At 65.0% G+C, this 6,519-nt stretch overlaps 1 pseudogene; it reads left to right on the top strand.

Moving 5' to 3' along the window:
* Positions 1 to 1,722: 1,722 nt before the first annotated feature.
* On the top strand, positions 1,723 to 3,461 carry LOC141741660 (cytochrome P450 1B1 pseudogene; annotated as a pseudogene).
* Positions 3,462 to 6,519: the final 3,058 nt, after the last annotated feature.

Genomic DNA, 6,519 nt, shown 5'->3' on the forward strand with positions numbered 1-6,519 from the left:
ATAAGGATATTGTCAAGTATACAAAACACGCGACAAAGTTATAAACGATACAGCCTGCCTCTAAACGCAGGAGAGAGATTCCCTAGAGAGATTTCTAAGTCCCCGAGAAAGCGCTCGGTATAATTGAAGTCTCACCCAAAGGCGTCCCTACGGGGGGGCAGAGAGGCTCAGCCCGGCGACTGATCCCGGAAATCAGCGATGGAATTCTTCGCGATGGTGTCTTCCCTGGGTATCCCCCCTCTCTCGGGCTATTTTTATACTATTTTTTTATCTTCAAAGCGGAGTTTGAGTGACTGTAGTCACAGGGTGGATTATGTGGAATAATTACTGAATTGGCCAAGAATACAGAAGTACAGCATTGGTCACACATCAGGCCGAGGGACGCTCCTGCGCAGCCCCCGCACTCGAATGGAGCCGGGGGGGGGCAGCAGGTCTAACCCACCCCCAGACGACCACGTAAACCCTATGGCCATTTTGCCAGCCCCCATCCACTCTGCGCTTTTTTTTTCTTTTTTTTTTTTTTTTTTTTTTTTATTCCCACCGACACCAACATCCCACTTTTAAGAAGAAATCCAGTTTTTTTCTTTCGGGGGCATCGCCAGCCCCCATCTTCGCTGCATCCCCGCGCGGACGCCATGGGGGGGCTGTGCCGGGGGTGCTGCCCCCCCCCGCAGACCAGGCAGCCGACGCCAGGGCAGCTTCTGGGGGCGGGCGGGGGATGCTCGGCGGGGGGGGGGGACGCGTCCCCGCTGTGACAGCGGCGCAGAACCCCCCGCAGCGCCGCCCTTTGCTCCCGTTTGGCTCGACGGGACCCTCTTCTGCAGCGTCCCGGGGGCCGCGACACGCGGGGGGGGGACGCGGGAGAAAAACGCCGCCTCTGCCGATGACACCCCCCGCCCCCCGCCCCCCCCCAGGCGCTCTGCGAAGCGGCTGCCGGCGGCTGCGGGGGGCGAGGGCTCCGCGGGCGGGTGCCGGGGGGAAAAGGGACCGGGAGCTTTCGGGGCGCCCGGTAACGAGCCCCTGCGGGGGCCGCGCATCCCTCCCCGCGTCCCGCCGCCTCACCTCCGACAGCCCCCCCCGGGCGATGCTCAGGACCAGGCGACGTCGGGGGCCCGCGGGCCCCTCGGGGACGAGCCGAAAGCCAGCGCCGGAGTCACGAAAACCCGCCCGGAGCCCAAATTCCACCGAAAAGGCGCAGCGCGGGGCCAGGCTCTCAAAAACCGCAAGCGCCGAGGGGCCCCGCAGCCCTGCGCGGGGAAAGAGGGGAAAAGCCCGACGAGGAGACGGGACACCGAGCCCCCCCCGCCCCCCTGCCCCGGGCGGGCTTTGGCAGCTCAATTTTCGCGGGGGGGGGGGAGGAATAGGGCATTACACGAATTCCGCCCCCCCCCCCCCCGATAAATTTCGGCCGCCGCTTGCCTCTCCGCATTCCCCCCGCGGCGCCCGCAGCCGGGCAGAAAGCCCAGCACCCCCTTTTCCATCATCACACCCCCCCGGCTTCTCCTCGCCCCCGCTCCCCCCGCGGCTCTGCCCGGCCGCGGCCGCCCCGTCGGGGCCGCCCCCCCCCCCCCGCTCCCGCCGCCCCGCGGCTCTGCCCGGCCCCCTCCGGAGCTGGGGGCGGCCGGGGCCGCTCCGGGGGAGGGGAGAGGCTCGTCCCCCCCCCTCGGAGGGCGGCGATAAAGCGGCGGGGAGCGGCGGCCCCCGGGCAGAGCGGCCGCGGCCATGAGCGCGGCGGGGAGCCCCGAGGGGGCGGCGGCGGGGCCGGTGCTGCTGCTGGCGCTGGGCGCCCTCCTGCTGCTGGCCGGGGCCCGCCGCCGCGCCCGGGGGTCCGCGGGCCACCGCAGGAGCCCCCCGGGCCCCTTCGCTTGGCCCGTGGTGGGCAACGCGCTGCAGCTGGGCCGCCTGCCCCACCAGGCCTTCGGGCGCATGGCGCGGCGCTACGGGCCCGTCTTCCAGCTGCGGCTGGGCCGCCGGCGCGTGGTGGTGCTCAACGGCGAGGCGGCCATCCGGCGGGCCTTGGTGGGCTTGGGCACCCGCTTCGCCGGCCGCCCGGATTTCCCCTCCTTCGAGCTGGTGTCGGGGGGCCGCAGCGTGGCCTTCGGGTCCTGCTCGCCCCGATGGCGGGCGCGCCGGCGCCTGGCCCACGCCGCCCTGCGCGCCCGCTCCACGGCGGCCGAGGTGGAGCGGCACGTGGCGGCTGAGGTGGGCGAGCTGGTCCGGCTCTTCCTGCGGCGTAGCCAGGGTGGTGCCTACTTCGAGCCCTCCCCGCTCTTGGTGGTGGCCAACGCCAACGTCCTCTGCGCCCTCTGTTTCGGCCGCCGCTACGGCCACGCTGACGGCGAATTCACGGCACTGCTGGGCCGTAATGACCGCTTCGGGCAGACGGTGGGGGCGGGCAGCATGGTGGACGTGCTGCCCTGGCTCCTGCGCTTCCCCAACCCCGTGCGCCGTGTCTTCCGCGACTTCCAGGCCCTCAACCGGGAGCTGCACGGCTTCGTGCGTGCCAAGGTGGCCCAGCACCGCCAGACCTTCGACCCGCACGCCCTCCGTGACGTCAGCGACGTCATGATTGCCGCTGTGGAGCACGGCGACAGGCCCCCCGAGGGGCTGGGACCCGAGGACGTGGAGGGTGCCGTGACCGACATCTTCGGCGCGGGGCAGGACACCACCTCCACGGCACTCTCCTGGGTCCTCCTGCTGCTGCTGAAGCACCCGCGGCTCCAGCGGGACCTCCAGGCCGAGCTGGACCAGGTGGTGGGACGCTCCCGGTTGCCCACAGCCGAGGATCGGCCCCACCTGCCCCTCCTGGAGGCCTTCATCTACGAGACGCTGCGCTACAGCAGCTTTGTGCCCATCACCATCCCACACGCCACCACGGACGACGTGGAGCTGGAGGGCTTCCACATCCCCAAGGGCACCGTGGTCTTCATCAACCAGTGGTCGGTCAACCATGATGCCAGCAAGTGGCCTGACCCTCAACGCTTCGACCCCACGCGCTTCTTGGATGCCCAGCGGCGCCTGGACCGCGATCGGGCTGGCAGCGTCATGATCTTCTCGGCCGGCCAGCGCCGCTGCATCGGCGACCAGCTCTCCAAGCTCCAGCTCTTCCTCTTCGCCGCCATCCTCCTCCACCAGTGCTCCTTCCACGCCAACCCGGCGGAGCACCTCACCATGGACTGCATCCACGGGCTGGCGCTGAAGCCACGGCCCTTCACCCTCAGCGTGCGGCAGAGACAGCCCGCGCTCATCCAGCCCTGAGCCTCGGCCGGGGGCCCCAGCTCTGCCGCAACCCTTTGATTTGGGGTGGGGGGGAGGGATCCGGCTTTGCCAACAGGCAGATCTTGCCCTGGACCATCCCTGTCCCCGTTCAGAGGGTGAAGCCGGCGAGTCCCCGCAGCAATAAACGCCTTTGGCACAGGACTGGCTCCACTCGTTTTCTCTGGGGGTGGTGGTTGGGGGCGTATTTCACGCCTGAGCCCCCGTCCTGCATCCCCTCAGCTCTCCCCCACCCCACAACGGGTCAAACCCACCTCCCCACAGGGACCTCCCTGCAAGGACCGGAGCCCGCCTTGCCCCGGGGTGCAGCAAGCGGCTTCACCCATGGCAGCAGAAGGCTGGAGGAGGGTATTGGGGGTGGGGAATGCACTTCCCAAGGCCAAGGAAAACCACGTGGGAGCTAAGGGAGGCTGGGGGGGGTCCTGCTGGTGGAGCTTAAGCAGCATTTAAGGACCAGTTGCAGTGGGGTGGGAGGATGGCACCACCAGTTTGAACCCACAAGCACCTCTCCCTGCTCCGGTTTAGGTGTAGGAGGAGGTTTGGGAAGGTTTTGGGAGGGCTTTCACACCCCCTTTCCCCAGACCCCACTGGTGGCTGGGGAGGAGGGACACGTCCCTGGGGACAGAGCACCCAGGGAAGGTATTTCTCCTCTGCTTGAAGCAGGAAGAGGCTTTGGGCACCCAAAACCAGGCTCTGATAGTGTGCCTTGAGCTGCTTCGCTGAAACGGGACCCGGCCCATCTCCAAAATCAACCTTTCCCCCCCAAATTGAGCTCCTGAAGGACGCCCGGCAGCATGACCTGCAGCTGTAAAGAAATCCTCTTTTCCTGGGCACGAGTCCCTCCCGCACGAAGTAAATCCGTCCCCGCGGGGTGGCCGGCGCTGCCTCAGACACTGACAGTACCGCCTCGCACGCCGCCGGCACGCGGCTGTACCGCACCATGGAGTCGCTAAAGCAGATAAACCGCAGCAATTCTTAAGGCGTGAGGGAGCTAACAGAGCGCGCTTTGCGTCAGGGCGTCCTCAGCGTTACACGGGGGGACAGAAACAGCCCCCCCAAGCTGAACCCGTGCTTATCTCGGCGCCACCAGCCTGTGGCCACCCCGAGGAGCTTCGGAGGATGGCACAAACCCCTCCTCACGACAACAATTTACCAAGCGCCCATTTATCTCCCTCAGAGGCGGTACCAAGCAGCAAGGCTGGATTTGGGTCCTGTTGGGGGATGATGAGGCAGAAGCAGTTTTGCACCTGCCCGTGCTGGTGTTTGCTCTCATCAGGGAAACGCTGGTCCTAAAAATCACGTTGGGATTTCCCGTAACTCCTAAGAGTCTGGCCGCAGCTGCCCTTCCCCTCTTGGCTCCATTTGCATCTGACTCATTGAAATCCCGCCCCAGAAAGGTTCTGTGTTACGGCGTGTTTTAATACCCAGGCGCCAGCTCTGCAAGTATCGCTAACGGCGCCAACGCAGAACAAACATCCCCCCTCGCCAACAGCGCAAGCGGGACCTGACGCTCCTCCGAAGGGCAGCACAGAACCGCAGTCGTGGCCGTGCCCTGCTGAGCGTCAGGGCTGGGGGGATCCCCGTGCCACCGCGGTGTCCCCTGGGCTGTCTCCCTGGGCAGCCGGCGGGTTCCCAATGCCACCACGGTGTCCCTGCCCATGGCCACCTCCGTGAGGGTTAAAAATCACCCAGCACGACCGAGAGAGGGGTCAGCAACGGCTCCGCGGTACGGGGGTTTGAGAGCAAGCGCAAGCTTTCTCCTCGTCAGACACAACCGTGAAAACATCCCTCAAGATGTCGTAAGACAGAAAACAGCAGTTCTCTGGGCATCGTATACTGCCCGCTCGGAGCTTTGCCACCCAGGGTCATCTCCAGCTTTTATGGTCCTGCTGGAGGCCCTGGGACCACAGGCTGGTGTTATTTATTCAACCTGATTTTATGGGTACACCAGAACAGAGGAACGAATACAGGAACAGCCCCGGGGCCTCAGCCCTCCTCTTTAAGCCATCTCAGCACACGAGGACGCGTTGAAGGCCATCTCGCACCGCAGCGCCAGCGGTGGCACCGGTATGACCACGATGCCCACGGTCAATAGAAGCAACACCCCCCACAGCCTCCCGGGACCTGGCGCGGAGCAGGGGCAGCAGCAGCCCTTGGAGCTGGAACCTCAAGCCGAGGTTCAGACCCCAGGGCTCCGTGCAAAGCCCTCGGCACCGTGTTTCGCTCCTCCTTCTCGGCCCCCACCCCTCAAAACACAGGTGAGGCGGCTGCCGCTCACCAGGAGCATCATCTCCGCGGGACGCTGAGAAACAGCGCTTGGTTTTCCCATGTCCTCGCCTTACTCCCTGCTCACCCGCAGGTGACACAGAGCCCGACACAGAAACGCCGTGTCCAGGCCATCCTCTGTCCTTAGAACTAGACAGCCCCTGCCATTCGAACTAAACATTCTTTACGTAACGAAGGCCAAGGCGGAGGGAAAGGCGCTGGGCTAAGGAAGAGCATCACGAGGGCCGAGCCGCGGTGGCGCCTGCCCGCTGCCCAGGAGAGTCACGGGCCGCCGGAGCATCCCACCCGCTCCCCCAGCCCCTTTCCCTGGCCCTGCAGCTCCAGCCCCCCCATCCCCGCCCATAAAGAATTTAAAGCCGGGGCTCTTTGAGCCCAAACCGTGGAGATTTAGGCACCCGCGTTTGCTGCGGCACCGCAGTGCTGCCGGGCAGGAGGTCGCAGCCCCGGCGTGCGAAGCCCAGGACCGCAGCGTTGCTTTCCGCGGCCGGGGGGGAGGAATCCGCTTCCAGCACTCATTCGAGTGGTTTTGCAATACTTTGACCACCTCATTTCTCATGTTTAAGGAGAGGCGCTGCCAGGAAATATGATGATTAATTTTTTTTTTTTTTAATATGGCAGCGGGATGCTGGGAAAGGCGCTGTGCACTTACCGTCCCCCGGGCCCAAACTCATTCCCACTCCTCGAGCGCGACGGCAGCTGTCGCTGCAGGCAGGCAGGTACCCGCTGCCACCGCAGCTGCCGAGCCCCCGAAATGCTGGAAGACGCCCGTTATCGTTAAGGAAAAGACACACGAGAGCCCTGGCTGCAGAACGGAGCCTTTCACTACAAAGAAACGCCATCGGTCCATCATCAATCTCGCCCTCAAAACGCTTCACTGCAGGTACGTAAGCAACCCTGAGCCCAGACACACCTGAGCCTCTTCTGCTTTTCATAAACAACTTCATTATTAAAACTTGA

Source organism: Larus michahellis, chromosome 4, assembly GCF_964199755.1.
Source record: "Larus michahellis chromosome 4, bLarMic1.1, whole genome shotgun sequence".
NCBI lineage: Eukaryota > Metazoa > Chordata > Aves > Charadriiformes > Laridae > Larus > Larus michahellis.